Raw genomic sequence first — 17951 nt, 5'->3', positions numbered from 1 at the left:
CAGTACTCCACAACATCGTCCACAAAAACCTATGCGAGTTCCTCAAAGAACTCCGGAAACTCAAAAAGTGTGGTTACCAAAAGGATTACTGCAAGCACAAGGGTACTACTAAGGTAATACCAAAGCTTGGATTCCCAAGTGCATCAAAAAGTCCCCTAAGCCTGCACAAAGAAAGACACCTCAGCACCAAAAGGATCAACCATGCCAATTCATAATCTTAATCAAAGATGGGTGCATGTGCATGTGCTTCAGGAACAAGGGTATTATGATGGTAATCCCATCATATGGTTGCCAAGATCAAACAAAGGGAGGAATGCTTCACCAACACCTTCAACCCCTACAGTTTCACTTGAAGTTCAACAAGCATGGAGGCCCATGCAAAACCAAGCAAGCCACTCAATCCCTCGCTGTGCATATAACATATACACAAGAGCTTGCTTATTCTCCCCAATGGTGGTAACCAACCAGAAGGTAACCAACCAGAAGCTGTACCTACTGCCTTGATAACACTTGAACCACAAATTCAAGAATCAATTCCCACGTCTACAAATGGAGATTTATGAGCACATCAAGGATAAACTCGCTTTAAGCTTTCATGCATTAAGCCTTCACGAATTAACACTCCACACCTTAAGCCTTCACGCCTTAACCCTTCACGCTTTAAGCTTTCACGCCCTAACACTTTATGCTTTAAGATTTCATGCTTTAAGCCTTCACACCCTAACACTTTAAGCTTTAAGCTTTCACGCTTTAAGCCTTCACGCCCTAACACTTCACACTCTAAGCTTTCACGCTTTAAGCCTTCACGCCCTAACACTTCACGCTTTGAGCTTTCACGCTTTATGCCTTCACACCTTAACCCTTCATGCTTTAAGCTTTCACACTTTATGCCTTCACGTCTTAACCCTTAACACTTTAAGCTTTCACACTTTAAGCCTTCACGTCTTAACCCTTCACACTTTAAGCTTTCACACTTTAAGCCTTCACGTCTTAACACTTCATGCCTTAACACTTAACGCTTTAAGCTTTCACGTGTTAAGCTTTCATGTCGTGACCTATAGTCTGCTGCTTCATGACACAACTATTACTCTACTAATTCCCCACATCACTCTAGTGTTGTTATTGCTCACTTTACAAACACTCTTTCCATCACCAAAGAAAAAAAAACAAAAACAAAAACACAAGGAAGTTACACAAATGGCCTACCTAAAAAAGGTAGAATATCACAAGAAACTCCCCACGATCTTCAATATAGCCAATACATTTTTGTAAAGCTTATAGCTTACTATTCTTTTGGCTAAGCTAATGTAGCTACTCCAAGAGTACATATCCATACTCATGCAATGGAGAACATTTGCACCAAAGCCTCACCATCGACAATATTCTAGGTACATCTCTAGATGGGGAGGCCATGGTCACCTGGAGTCTTCCTTCAAATTGCAAACCTCTTCAAAAGAAAACATAAATCTTCACAACACATTGATATCTAATCCTTGGTAAAGATATCTATATTAGCCTCGCAAGTTAAAGTAATTATTTCATGCCTCACCAACAAGTGGCTACTTCAACAAGTAGCAGCTCAATAAGAGTCTATTTGACTCAATTCTTGTCCTTCATGTATATCTGCTTTCATAGAGCACTTAAATATACATAAAAGCATAAAAAGCACATGGGAAGAAGCATGCAGGAACAAGTCCTACTCAAAAACATTTGACACAAATCCTACCACATATAGGACATCGTCGAAGGTCAAATTCTTCAAGTGATGAATGTCGCTTCAATGAATCACATGAGGAAATGAGAATCACAACCTCATTCTAATGATTTTGTTTACGTTCCTCCATATTCTTCCTTCTCTTCTCCCTCATAATTAACATCTCTTAGTTTCCCAACTAACACAAATCAAATGTAACTTATGATTGCCAAAAACAAGGTGAGCAAAAAATATAACCCTCTTTTAAAAAAACATACTCACAAAAATATAAAATTGCAATCACTCGAAAAAACCCCCACCCCGTTAGGAATTCTCACTAATCACTTACTAACCTTTTCATTTATTAACTAATCACTTACTAACCTTTTCATTTATTAACTAGCCTTTGTTATTTCTTCCAGTGGAACAAAGACCATTGAATGTCACTCAATATCAAAAGCCATCAACAAAGCTTGCCAATTCTCCCCACCACAAAAAGGTCTTCAATGCAATCTCACGAAGATGCAATCGGCATCAAGAAGGGGGGAATGCTAACCCATTCCTAGGGTTAACAAGAGCTACTACCATTATCTTATATCAAGGTGTCAAGGTAGATACAATAAAAGGTCATACATTCAAGATATAAAGCAATGGTGTCCAAATCTACAACTTGGATGGGCACCTGTAATGGTCCTATAGAATACTTATGATAATTTTTGTTTTAAGAACATGTGGTAGTAAGTTAGGATGAAGTCCCAAGTGATTTACTTCATGGATATATTATGAGAGTAGTCATAATATGTTATGAGAGTAGTCATTGTAATAGCATTAGGTCTCTTATGAGCCTAAAGTGCCCGTTCGGCCACAGTTTAAGTGAGTGTGAACATTTATGGCCATGTATATAAGTGAATTTCTCTCATAATACAAAAAACTCTCCCATTGTGCAATAGAGTCTTGCTCTTGCTAATATCTCTCTAATCCATGCTAGTGAGTGTGTGTGAGTGAAGTCAGATGAGAGGAGCGAAAAGTACACGTACTGCGATGCGGCGGTGTGACAACGCTTTTATGCTTGGTGCGGATGAATTGCTTCTCAAGGACTTGTAAAGCTTAGGGACCTCAAGGGTTACAAGCTCGGCCATTGGAAAGATCCTCACAACATTTGCGGTTCACTAGGTAATCTCTTGTTGGATGTGTTTCAAGGAGGGTTTGGTGAGCCATAACATGCTTAGATGTACTTTGCTTTCATAAGATAAAGATTGGGGGATCAAAGAATCCATAGGAATTAAGAAACCATTAGCAAAATTTGGAAAGGATGGAGAACAGAAAATAGGTGGTACAACTATGGCCATCTCTAATCAAGGGAGTATCAATGAATATCATTGATAGTCTTGTTGTAGATTCGAGGAGATGGATTTGGATCTGCATAGCCAATGATGGAGTGAATTGGTAAAATGCTAATGTTTATATTCCAGTTAGGAGGAAGATAGGAGACCTTTGTGGATGGAGATAACTAATATGGGGACAAGGGCAATCATATGTGGTGATTTCAACATGTGTAGTAATAAAACAAATAGATGTGGATGGAGCAATCATATCATCAAAGGCATATAGAGACTTGCTTGGAATTAGCTCCTTTTCTATATGTAGTTCCCTAAGTTAAATAATCATAATCCATGCTACTAGTGAATAAAATGGGAATGGACATCTCATGTAAGAGAGATACCATAATGGGGGGTTATTTGCCCCTGGAGATCAAATTTCTAAACAAAAATGCTAGGAATGGAGGATTTAATTTCATGTTAAACTCCTCATTACTAAAAAGCAAAATTCTAAATGAAGAATCCACTTGTATGTATCTCCAACTTACAATTTTCACCATTGATCGATGAAAATAGATCTAAGAACTTTTTTCTATTCTTCGAGGAAGTAGCTAGTCTTTAACAAAAAGAAGATGAGGGCTAGATTAATAAAACTAATTGGAAAAGATTCATCAAAAGCTCCAAAAAAGCCAAGATGCAACCGTCCAAATGGTGGAGAGAGAATGGAAACTTTAAAAGAAAAGGTTTTTTCAAATGCCTTAAAGCCAAACACACTAGAAAGGATATCTCTTCTATCATAAAGGTTGAGATTTTAGATCAAAAGTGTATCTTGGAGTCTTTCTATATGTTATATTCTTCTTTATTTCAAGAGACAAGAATACAAATAGAAAAATTAAGGAAAATTTTTTGGGAGAGATGATAGGAACATTATCATGGATGGAATAACTATGTGACTCGATAACCTAGTACTACAACATATTAGACCCTATGGATAAAAAGTGGAGATGAGGTAAGGGATGGCTAATTGACATGCCAAACACTCCTAACCTTGTTTTTCATGCGTGGATTAAAGAGAGAATAAACAAAAAATGGGGCCTATATTGGGGCACGAATAATGGATAGGTGTGTTTGAGATCAATTGGAGCTCTCCACTTCATCAAGCTCTTATGGGTAAGAGCAAGGGCAAGGGAATAGTAGGTGCCCTTCTAGAAATGTACAAAGAATACATATATCCTAGAGCTCACCACTAAGAGTTTATGATATGGGTGATTAGTAGCATTAAGATAGTCTATAAAATTGAATACAAACAGAGGGAGATTTTCAAAGACAATCCATGAGAGAGAGAGAGAGAGAGAGAGAGAGAGAGCTTAAGTTCCTTGCAAGCAAAACACACACCCAAAAGAGAGAGAGCTTAAGTTCCTTGCAAGCAAAACACACACCCAAAAGAGAGACAAATGGCTGAATTTTCTTCTATCTTCTTCTTTTCTCTACAGCCATAAACCAAAGACTCGATAAGAATACACACTATACAAGAAAGTACTCGCCTACTATAATTAACAGTCCATAGTGTGAACCTGACTACATGAATTGGCGATATAACTATGCCATAACTCTAATAAACCAAAGTGGTTGACACATAACTTGCAAACCACTAATGGCAATCACCTATGATCTCACCAATCATGTCAATGGCATAAGTGTGGAAGCTATCACACCCAGGCATGTCATCAAATGTCCATAGCACTGGTTGAGTCCCGATATCTCAACACTACCCTCGAGCTCAAATCCCTAGATTGTACTTCAAGAAAACTCCTAAACTTGTGGAGCTTTTTTTTACCCAATGCCTTTGTGAAGATGCCACTTGATCCTCTATGATGCTAACATATTCCAAATCCACATCACCTGCTAGAGCCTTCTCCCTCATAAAGTAATAATGCACCTTAATGTGCTTCATCCTAGCACGATTGATTGGGTTATTGGCTACTCATATCATCATAATAAATGACAATGACCCTATCGAGATGGGCTCACCCATATCATTGGGTAGCTTTCAAAATGAAGCTATCATAGCAACACCCCTGTACTTTACCTTTGAACTTGACAAGGTAACTATCGGTAGTTTCTTGATGCTCCAACTCACAACAACACGCCTAAAAGAAAATATAAAGCCACTACTAGTAGATCTCATGTTTACAACACTACTAGCCCAATCAATATCTGTGTACCCATATAGGTGTCTCTTTGTGCCAATCTCATAAAAAAGTCCACAATAAAATGTGGACTTTATGTACCTAAGAATTTGTCTAGCCACATCCAAGGTGGCTTCCTGGGGGCCTACATAAAGTGACTCACAATTCCAACAACATATCTAAAATATGGCCTAGCAATGGTTATATAATCAACAACCCTTATGTGCCTATGCATAGTGGGGTCCTCTAAATGCTCAGTTATATCTGTAGAAAGCTTAATGCTCTACTCTAATGACACTAAAATAGGCTTATAACTTGTCATACTACCTCTATAACCAAGAAATACCTTAGCTCACCCAAATCCTTCATCTCAAAATTTTGCTTCAAAAGCATCCTGACATCATGCATACCAGCATCACTATAATCAGTGGATACTCAAGTCATCCACATAAAAGACTAACAACATAAATGACATCATGCATGCCAGCATCACTATAACTAGTGATAATCAAGTCATCCACATAAATGACTAACAACAAGATCCCTCTATTTGTCTTTTTCACATAAAGTAAAAAATCTACGATGGATATATAAAATCCAATGGTAATAACAAGATACTCCCCGATCTTTTTCACATAAAGTAAAAAATCTACGATGATATATAAAATCCAATGGTAATAACAAGATACTCCCCGATCTTATTTGACCATGCTCTAGGTGCCTACTTCAAGCCATACAAGGCATTGTGTAACCGGCACATAAAATTTAGGATCACTCTCATAACTCGATGGCTACATCATGTATGCTTCTTCTTGTAAGTCATCATGCTAGAAAGCTTTCTTTACATCCATTTGATGTAAATACTAATCCTTCGATGTAGCCATAGCAATGACAGCTCTCATGGTTGCCATTCTTGCAATCGGGCGAAATGTCTCCTCATAGTCAATGCCATAGGTATGTGCATAACCCTTGGCAAACCAATCTTGCCTTATATCTGCTCACTAATCCATCCGAGTTATGCTTGACTTTATACACACACTTACATCCAATTGCCTTATATCTGTTCACTGATCCATCCGAGTTATACTTGACTTTATATACCCACTTACATCTAATTTCCTTATATCTGCTCACTCTTCCATGCTCATTTATCCATCCAAGTTATGCTTGACTTTATACACCCACTTATATCCAATTACCTTAGGCAAAGGCACTAACTCCCATGTTGTATCTGCATCCAATGCTGCCACCTCCTCATCCATGGTATCTTCACATTTTGTATTTTCAATTGTCTCCTTAAAACAAGTGGACCAACTCCTATATATGCTTTAACCATGTAAGCATAATGAAGAGCTATATATCCATTATATCTCAACTTGTCAACATGGTATCTAAACCCCTCATAGACATGCATACACCTGGATCACTACTAGGGGTCCTCAAAACAGCCTTGGTTCTCCTTGTACAAGGGGTAACCAACTAAAGAAATTCCATGCTCCTCATTAAGGCTGTGCTTGAAGCCACTAGATTAACTATCCACATATGAGTGACCTGCTAATAGATCACGTACAAAAGGTTAATCTACCTTTTTCTTCCCTTTTGTGTGATACATGTGTATCTACATCTGTCTTAACATACCTAGTCATGGACTAACACTAGATCCACTGTTAGAGGACTCTCTAGGTCCACTAAGCACCTACGATTACTACTTATTAGTTCTTACTTTTGCATCTTTCATTGCCTTCATTAGTGCATACTAGCTACTCATCTTATCAAAGACAACATCCCTACTTACTTACATCTCACGAGTGGTAGGGTTATAACATCTATAACCTTTTCGCTCCAAAGCATAACCAATAGATCCAACTTTGTTCTCACTTAATTAGGAACATGCACATTTGAATGCATCCAAACACTTTCAAGTGAGACACATTTGCATGTAAACTTATGTGCATGCATCATGCCACAAACAGTTACAGTGGTGGGGGTCTTGTTCATAATGTACACAGTAGCTGCTATGTTGCCTTAGTCCAAAAATAATCCGACATACTCTTTTCAGACATCAAGGCATGAGAAACTTCTATGATGTGCTTCTTTTTCCTTTCTACAATACCATTATGTTGGTGGAGTGTATCTGTATATGAATTGCCTCTTGATTCCCCGTTTCTCAAAAAATCACTAAACTCAGTAGAGAAATATTATCCCATACCATCCAATATTAGGCATTTGATCTACATACCTTTTTCCTTCTTGACTAAGTCTATAAATCTTTGAAGTGAGAAAACACCTCACTTTTCTCCTTCATAAATTAAACCCATACTTTCCTAGTGTTATTATCAATGAATATAACATAGTACCTGTAGCCTTTAACTGTTATAGTCTTGGTCAGTCCATACATTAGAATGTATAACATCCAATGGCCATGCACTGACTTGCTTTTCATATGGGAAAGCATGTTTGGCTTACTTACCAAGCTGGTATGCTTCACATACTTTGTGCATACCATCAACCTTAAACTTTGGCAAACCTGTAAAACAATATTTTGGGCCTACATAGACTTTAGCCTGCTATATATTCATATGACCAATGCATTTGTACCATATGTCAATATCTACAATGACACATATCCCCGTGCATAAACATGGATGCTTTTACCTCGGACATGTTAACATCTAAAGTAAACATCCTACCATTTCTACTATCCTTTGCAACCAAGTAGCACTGTTTTTTGAAGTCTTCCACGCAAAGCACCCTTAAGGATTTAACCTCACTTGGAGACCTTGCTCAACCATCTATCTAACAACAACTAGGTTCTTTGTAATATTTAGAGCATGAAGTACATCTATCAAGTACTTCATTTTTCCATCCTGCATAGACAATGGCACCTTACAAACATGTGTAATGGGGTGCACAATGTCATTACCTATTTCTATATAACCTGGTTTTCCATTTTCTACATATCTCTAAACCACTCACCATCATGTGGTTAGAAGTGCTAGAACCCACATACCAAATATCTCCCGATCCTAACACATCTCCTATCATGGAACTGAGCATGTGCTACATCACAAACAATTGCTTACTTCTGTCATCACCGTGTTTACTTAATGATGCATAGTTGCCTTGCTGCAGCTTACCATTTTTGATATCATTCTGCTTTTTATAATAGTCCTTTACAATGTGCCATGGTTTGCCATAGTAATAGCACTCCATTCTATTTACACTCTTATTTCTTTACCAACCACCTCGACCTCTCTAGCTCCCCCTATCTCTAGAGTGGCCTCTTCCACTTCTATGACATTGATTTTCTTGTTGTTGTTGTTGTTTTTTGCTATTGGTTTTTATTTCTAAATCGACACCACCTCATCCTCTAAAATGACGACCTGCTGATACCTCTACTTGTATCTGAGTAGAAGGCATGTTATGTGCATTTCGAGAAGATGAACCTTCCCCAATATTCATCTTCTCATGGATGAGGAGAGAAATCAATTCCTCAAAAGTAGGAAAGTTCTTTCGAAATCCAATGGAGATCTTAAACTGGCTATATTCTTTACCAAGGCCATTCAAGGTCACGGACACCACATTTGGTGTGATCCAATAGAAGTAAGGGCATTAGCAAGCTCTTTAACCTTCAACGAGCAATCATTTATACTCAGCTTCCCTTTGGTCACATTATGCAACTCCTGCTTTAGCTGCATCTTTTGAGCTTAGGTGTTTGTGTTATACCAAGATGTCCTAGGTCTCCTTACGCATTTGTGCATCCTATATATACACAATCATAGAGTCTGTCACATTGACAAATAGCTAATACATCACCTTTATGGCTCTTTCATGCTATACTTAATATGCTTGCACTTGTTGTGGGGTCGAAATTCTTTATCAATCTATGGCTCCTTTTCATCACCTATGATAAACTCCCAATGTCCTTTTTCCATAAAGAGATTGACCATCCTAAATTTCCATGCCTGTAAATTATTCTTGTCCAACTTCTCGGTCACAATTTGTAACAAGCTATCAAACATCTTTACTTGTAGAGCAACTAAGCACTTTTAATGACTTCTTCACTTATAGTAATCTACAAACTCTAACAATTCACTACCTGTGGTATTGTAAAACTTTTCTAAATCCACTGAATATGAACAAAGTCACGTGTACATACATTTGCCAACACCTGCTAATCTTATAACTTCTACATAGATTGTCATGTAACCAGATTTCTGATGTAATTTTGCACAAAACCATAAATTAGGCATATAGTCAAAATCAACACTTTCTCAGAGTGTCCATGTACTGCTTTACCTTGTTCTTGCCTCCTTAGCTCTCACATGAACCGGAGCTTAGATACCATAAAGAGAATGAAGGAGAGAGGGAGAGCTTGAGTTCCCTGTAAGCAAAACTATTAGATTACCGTAACACCACTACGGGCGTTACCACAGGAGGGGACGGGCCGCCCATGACTCCGCATGGGCGTCCTCTCCCACTGAACCCCGGATGGCCACGTCCTCGACATTCTCCGACCGAGGCGTTGACGCTAAAGCCCCATCTGGCCATCCAGTCTGCCCGTCGGTCACTACAGGCGTTACAGCCTACATGACATTACCCCCCCCTTAAGAAGAGTTTTTGTCCTCGAAAACAAACTGGGAAAACCTCTTGGAAATTGCACTACGGCGTTCCCAAGTAGCTGCCTCCTCATCCCTGTCTGTCCATTTAACAAGTACCTCCTAGTACACTTTATGTCGGGTTTGTCTGTCACGATACTCTAGAATCTTTTCAGGTTCATGTGGTATCTTTGGTGGCTCTATCAAGTCCACCAAAATCTCTGGAGAAACTGTGTTCTCTAACCCGTGAACTGATTTCTTCAGTTTACTGACATGGAAGACAGGATGGACTTGAGAACTCTTCGGTAACTCAAGTTTATATGCTACATCCCCAATCTTCTTAAGGATTTTAAAAGGACCACAATATCTTGGAGAAAGTTTATCACACTTTCCCATTTTCATGGTTTCTGACTGCGTAGGAACCTTAAGGAATACAAAGTCACCTTCTGCAAAGGTCACCTTTCTACGTCCTTTATCCGCATAAGTTTTAGCGCGATCTTGAGTGCTACGAATGCTCTCACGTGCGGCTCTGAGCATATCATTCATATCTTCAAGGAAATCCTTGACAGATTGAATCTTCTCCTTTTCAGGCCTACAGCCATCGGAGATCTCGGCTGGAATCCATACATTAACATGAATGGTGTAAATCCACGCTGAGTGTTTGGAGCTGTTATAGGCAAACTCCAATAAGGGCAAGTACTCTTCCCAATTAGATTGCTTCTTACTAACATAAGAACGCAACATATCCTCTAGAATTTGGTTAACTCTTTCAGTTTGACCATCAGACTCCGGATGATCTGCCGTACTCATACTCAGAGCAGTATCCAACTTTTTAAAGACTTCCCTCCAAAAATGACTATTGAACTTTCTATCTCTATCCGACACTATATCTGCGGGCAGGCCATATAGCTTGTAGAGATGTTCAATAAAGAGTTTTGCCAACTCTGGCATTTTAACAGTTTTCTTTGCGGCGATAAACTTTGCCATTTTAGTTAACCTGTCTACTACCACCCACACAGAGTCATTCTCTCGACTCGTCTTGGGTAAACCGGTAATAAAATCCATGGAAATGCTTTCCCATTTTCCTTGAGGAATCTCCAGTGGATGGAGTAGTCCTCCAACCTTAAGATGTTCGTGTTTATTGAACTGGCACTTATTGCATTTCAGCACATAAGTCTGGACGTCCTTAAACAAACTAGGCCAACTATCTTTTTACTAGTGCATAGGTCTTTTGAATCCTGGGATGACCCGCACTTGGACTATCATGACTTTCTTTAAGAATTTGGGCCCGAAAGTCACCAATAGTTGGTACACATACTCTACCCTTGTAGAGTAAGTACCCGTCGTCAATGGAGTAATTAGCATATTTCTCCCCCCGTCGAAGTTTATCACCCCCCTTTGAAGCCGTGGCAGTGAAAGGTGATGAAGGGCTTACGTCAGAGCTCTTCGGCTCCAAACTATACCCAGAAGACACGGCTAGTCTCTCCGGACTAACTCTCGCTTCCCTTCCCGTTGCACCTTCGGCCAGTCTCTCCGGACTAGCAATCCGTGCCAACGAGGGAGGTGGTCATGTCTGTGAAGAAGTGCATATGCGTACAGCGCGCCAGACCTCTGTAAAAGATGGATCGTTTCATTAAAGTATCTACGTACTTTTTCTTTAATGTCTCTTTCACCTTGGATTTTTTCTTGTTTGAATCGCATGCATGCCAAACAGGGTTTTCAAATAGTGGGTCTCGTCCAAGGCTATTTTGTTTTCCTTGTTTGTCTACGCAAACATCATTTACAGTTTCATCCACGAAAACAGAATTTAAAAGAGGGTAACAAGCATATACCTCTGCTATCTGGTCTCTGCGGACCGTTGTGCACAGCTCCATGGAGGAAATAAGTGGTGTGGTGGGGACAGTACGGTCGCCCTGTAGGGTAATGACTCTACCTCCATGCTCAAAACGTAGCATATTATGTAGGTAATTCCGAGCTAGACTAGGGCCCAGGGCCCAAGCCATACAGCCACTCCCTGCCTAGATATACGTTTACTCTGGCTAAGTGCATGACCTAAAAGTCAAGCGGAGCCTCGTAGTCCTGCATAGATCATGGGACCCCCAATACTACGGTATTCCATACCGTTTTGCCATACCCATTGGCTAGGCCAACAGTATACTCATGATCACTCCGGGTCTCAATCAACCCCAACTTCTTGACTAACGAGTAGTTCAAGAAGTTGTGGCTAGCTCCATCATCAATAAAAACTGTGACTCTACAACCACCTATGGTGCCATACATGCACACCATGTCATGTGGACCTACAGTAGGCTGCCACATCGTTGGTGTCACCGATCACTGTCACCTCTCTGAACTCTGCGGAACTGAGAGGGAGTCTCTGCACTGTATGCAACTGCCTAGAGGATTTACCATCTTTTTTGGGCTCGTTGCCACTCGTGCTGGCTTTAGGCTTTGGACACTCAGCCTTCGCGTGCCCTACATCGTTGCAATTAAAGCAGCGATTTTCCTTTCGCGCTTTAATATACTGCTCTTTCTTTTGGATTTCGCTGTCTCTTTTCTTCCTGGATGGTCGCGATTTTTTAGACTAATGACCACCCTGTCCTTCCTGGTCCATCCTATTCCCCCGCTTATCACTGCGGAACCCTTTTCTTTTAAGGCCTGACCTCCTCTTCTCACTACCCTCGGCCCTGCTCGAACCACCACGTGCACTACGGCGCTTGATGTCATCAAATATCTGCGCATACTTAATTGCCTCTGCTAAGTCTTTAGGCTGTAAGGGCTCTATGTACTCAAGGTAATCATCTTTGAGGCCTCTTTTAAAGCCTCGCAATGTCTGGAATGCATCGATCTCCTTTAGCTTGAGTACTATCTCCCTATAGTCTGAGATGTACTGAGTCAGGGATTTGTTCTCCATCGAGCACTTGTCCCATAACTCCCAGCTTCTCTCCGCCTCATTAGCAGGCAAAAACTCTTTTCGAAACATCATTTCAAACTTCGTCCAAGTGGCAGGACGAGTTGTCAAACTCATCCACCACTTGTACGCTTTGCCGGTTAATGAGAGGCTAGCCTCTACAGGCTGTATCCGACTAGGCTACTATCGCTCGCAGCGCGTGCAAGTCTGACCACTTTGCTAGAAACATGTTGACTGAGTCCTTGTTTCTCTCCTTCTCCTCGCCACCAAAACTAGGCGGCTTCAAGTCTTTCAATAACGACGAAGCTGTCTCTACGGACGGCCTCGCAGGCGCATCGACTTGCGTATCGGCCTGTACTCCTGCAACCACTAGTGAGGCTACTCTCACCCGTGCCACAGGAGCTCGTCTATCACGAGGAGTTAGAGTACTAGCCGAGGCGGCTGTTAGTGCGTCTAACCGTGTGGAGATGCTCTGTAGCATCGTGACTAAGTCAGTTTTACCCATATTGTTCAGTTTTGCATTAAGATATTTAAAAAGTCCACTAGAGAGCTCTGTCTCTGTTAGGACGTCGACAGGGTCCAATAGGTCATAATCGTTGTCGTCATTTTCCAAGAGGTCCTTCTCGGTTCCCTCGGTGACGTCGGTGTTCATGTCATTTGGCTCATCGGCCAGAAATTGGTCATCTGCTAATTGCGGCCGCTGCGGGCTCGTTGGGTCCTAAGGCGGGGTCAACAGACGAGGAGGCGCTGTGGGCTGATCACGCGTGATCGACAAGCGCACTCCGGACCGGACAACGGCCGGGCGTATACGACCTGATAATTCGATCGGGGTCAAACCCACGACCGAGGACAAGAGACCTGAAAACCCTAGAGAAGTAGAAGGCGATGGGGACACACTACGCCTAACAGACATCTTTAATTCTTGCACAAATAAAAATGTGAGAACTCGGAAATTACAAAAAAAACAGTAATAAAATGAGCAGTGGTGGAGAGAGAGTAGTGACCCCCCTTACGGTCGCCTACGACGACGACTGTCGTCAACTGCCGATTTGTGTTGCGCTGCGAGCCTCTACAAGCGTTGCTACTCCGGGATGCTCCGATCCGAGAGAAAGGTGCCTGCAACTCATTAAAAAAAATTATTCCATGCGGGAACTTGTGCCTGAAACACCCTGGATTATCCCTCGCCAACTGCCGGGAGAGAGGTGTTTGTTTGATTTATTTTATTTTATTTTTTAAAAAAAATAAAATAAGATAAATAAATATAAAAATTGGCTGGCCGTCGGGGGCTGCTGGCCTGGGTGGCCGCCTATGGGTTGGCCGCCGGCTGCGCTAGCCTAGCTGGTCGCCGCCGGCACTGCACTGGCTTGGCTGGCCTCTTGTGGGCTGGCCGCCGCCCGCTGCGCTGGCCTCGCTGGCCGCGTCTATGGGCTGGCCGCCCGCCAGTGCTGGCCTGGCTGGCCGCTTGTGGGTTGGCCGCTGGAAGCACCAGGCAGGCTCATTACTAGCGCCGGTTCCCTCCACACACCAGACAGCACCAGACATCCGTTCTCTCTCTTCGCACTCGACCTCTCTTTCTACATTAGACGAAAAGCTCCAGCCGCCCCTCTCTCTTCACAGCCGACTTTTCTCTCTACACCAGACGAAAAACTCTTCTTTCACAGACAAGCTCCAAAGCAAAAAAAACGAAATTGTTTACCTGCAATGGAGCGCTTGGGTGTGTTCAACGGAGAGAGAGAGAGAGAGAGAGAGAGAGAGAGAGAGAGAGAGAGAGAGAGAGAGAGAGAGAGAGAGAGAATCCTTCCTTCCAGCTATGGCCGCCTCCCTCCACACAATCAATTGTGCCCTGTAGAGAGATAAGGATAAGATTTTTTTTTGAATGGTTGAAATGTTGGAATTAGGGTTGCAGAAAAGCACACAAAATCTTGGAGAAGAAGAAGCAAGAATGCACACAACACAAAGTGTATTAGATTGTGTCAATGTACAAAAGATAAGTTAGCCCTAGAATGATGGGCATATATACAAGCCGGGGGAAAAAACCTCCTAAAGAGGGAAAAAGTGCCCCGGCGGTCCTAAGTGTGTTCACACACATCACTGCCTATATATATGGCAAACAAATCCCCCCTGGGAGTGATGGTGTGAACGAGAGCTGGCACTCATGTATAGGGGAGTGCCATGCCCGAAGTAGATCAATCCACAAAGGGGAGCAAGCCCAAAGCTTTGCGGAAAGCTTCGAACTTCTCATGAGGAAGCGCCTTTGTGAAAAGATCGGCGAGGTTGTCCTGTGTTGGCACATAGGCCAAGCTGATCTCTCCTGCTGAGAGTCTCTCCCTGACATAGTGATAATGCACTTCAATGTGCTTTGTGCGAGCATGAAAAACTGGGTTTCTCACAACTGCCAATGCGCTCTGACTGTTAGTGAAGATAGAGGTGGCAAACTCCTGTCCAACACCCAAGTCAGCCATAAGCAATCTGAGCCACACACACTCAACCGTAGCTGTGAAAGCTGCCCTGTACTCAGCTTCACAACTAGAAGTGGCCACAGTAGGTTGCTTCTTGCTCAACCAAGATATGCATGAGCTACCGAGCATGAAACAAAAACCACTTTGTGGACACTCTTGTGTCATAGCAACCAGCCCAATCTGAGTCCGAAAAAGCATGTAAATCTGGCGGCAACGATCTCCCCTTGGGATAAAACAACCCAAGATGTATGGTGCCACTCAAGTAGCGAAAGATGCGTTTAACTGCTTTCCAATGCTGAGACCTTGGGCTATGCATAAACCTGCTCACCTGTGAGACTGCAAACTAAATGTCCGGCCTCGTAATGCATACATAAATGAGGTAACCAACAGCTGTCTGATAGAGTGTGACATCAAAGTGATCTCCAGCATCATGAAGACTCAACTTCAAACCTGTCTCCATTGGAGTAGCAATAGGCTTGCAGTCTTCAAGGCCAAATCTCCGCAACAATGTCTCAATATACTTTGTCTGACACAAAGCAATACCTCCATCACACTGCTTAAATTGTATCCCCAAATAATGATGCAAATGCCCCAAATTTGACATCTCAAAAGAGGCATTCAAATCAGCCTTAAAATCAGCAATATGACTCTCATTTGGTCATGTGAGCAGCATGTCATCGACATAGAGAGCAATGATTAGATGTACATCATCCACACGTTTAACATACAAAGTGCTTTCTGTTGGACTATTCTGAAAACCATGTGCAGTCAAATATGCATGTATCTTTTCATACCAACCTCGTGGAGCTTGCTTTAAACCATATAAAGCCTTTTTCAACCTACACACTTTGTTTTCCTGCCCTCTTTGAACAAAACCACGAGGCTGCGATACATACACCTCCTCATGCAAATCTCCATTCAAGAACGCAGTCTTTATATCCAACTAATGTACATTCCAACCATTATGTGCTGCCAATGCACAAATGCTACGAATGGTAGTCATACGACAAGTGGGAGTAAAGGTCTCATCAAAATCAATGCCCTTTTCTTGAGCATAACCCTTTGCAACAAGCCTAGCCTTATAGCGATCAACACTGCCATCTGGCTTTCGTTTCAACTTAAAAACCCACTTACATCCAATGGCCTTTTTACCAATAGGCAAATCACACAAAGACCATGTACCATTCTTCATTATAGCATCATATTCACTTTGCATTGCAGCCAACCAATTTTCTGATTTTTGTGCCTCATCAAATGAAAGAGGTTGTTCCTCTTCACACATACTAGACACAGCCAAAGCATAACAATCTGATGCATAAGAGGCATGCTGAAAACCTGAACGAGTACGACTAGATATAGGTGCATCAATTTTACTATCACGCAAGGTTTGCACTAGCCATTTAGGCATACCTCTAGCCTGCTCATTTTCAGCCCTATCCTCATGAATTATATCCTATAAATCTGCATCAGAAATAGGCTGATCTATGATGTCGTTTGAAATCTGCATAGGCTGAATATTTGCCTCATTAGGACTTACATTTGAATTCCCACCTGTAAATAGAGGCAACAACGTATCAAATACATCCCGTGAGCTCACACCTGTCTCTTTCGTACATGATAACAAAGGCTGCACAGCATCTTCCACAAAAACAACATCTCGACTAATCAAGATACGCTTTGATTGCGGATGATACAATCTGTAACCTTTGCTCTCAGCACTGTAACCAACAAAAATGCATTTGACAGCCTTATCATCCAATTTTTTGCGTTGTTGCACAGGCACTAAAGCATAGGCCAAGCAACCAAAGACGCACAAGTGTGACCAATAGAAGGCTTCCTACCATGCCAAGCTTTGTATGGAGTAATAGACTGCAAGGCCTTAGTAGAACACCTGTTGAGTACATATGCAGCACACATGACAGCCTCAAGCCAAAACGCATGTGGCAAAGCTTGGCTCTTGACCATACATCGTGCCATCTCCATAAGTGACCTGTTTTTCCTCTCAGCAACACCATTTTGCTGAGGGGTATACGGCACTGTACATTGGTGTTTTATCCCACGACTAGCCAAAAATGCATCAAACTCTTTAGACATGTACTCTCCCCCTCGATCAGAACGAAGGGTGCCCACATTATAATTGGATACATTTTCATGGATACATTTTCAACCGTAAGCAGAAACTGTTTGAAGCACAAAAACACTTCGGACTTTGCCTTCAGTGGATATACCCATGCATGCCTTGAGTAATCATCAATGAAAGTCACGAAGTACAAGTGTTTACCAAATGACGGAGTTTGCATAGGCCCACATACATCACTATGTACAAGTTGCAATTTGCGAGTGGCCCGCACAGAACCATCCTTTGGAAATGCAGAACGCTGCATTTTGCGCAAAATACAACCTTCACAAACATGTTTCAATGGTGCCTCAAGAGGGAGCAATGAAGCAACCATATCAAATTTCTGCAAACACAGCAAACTAGCAAAGTTTAGATGACCAAAAAGAGCATGCCATAGTTTTGCATCTGAAAATGCCTTTTCATCAGAAACTGCATTTGCTGAATCTTCCACACACTTGTCATAAGAATTGAGTCTATACAGCCCACGAAACAAGGTGCCAGATACAATAATCGTATCACCAGAAGTCAAATCATGAACAGTACATCTGTCATCCACAAATTTGACTACAAGTCCAAGTCTAGCAAGCGCAGAGACAGACAATAGATTCTTCTTTATCCCTGGCACATACAAAGCATCTGAAAGTGTGAAAGCGCAGAGACAGA

This window comes from Cibotium barometz, chromosome 18 (genome assembly GCF_041138505.1).
Source record: "Cibotium barometz isolate CiBa-2024 chromosome 18, ASM4113850v1, whole genome shotgun sequence".
NCBI lineage: Eukaryota > Viridiplantae > Streptophyta > Polypodiopsida > Cyatheales > Cibotiaceae > Cibotium > Cibotium barometz.
This window is presented reverse-complemented; position numbering follows the sequence as displayed.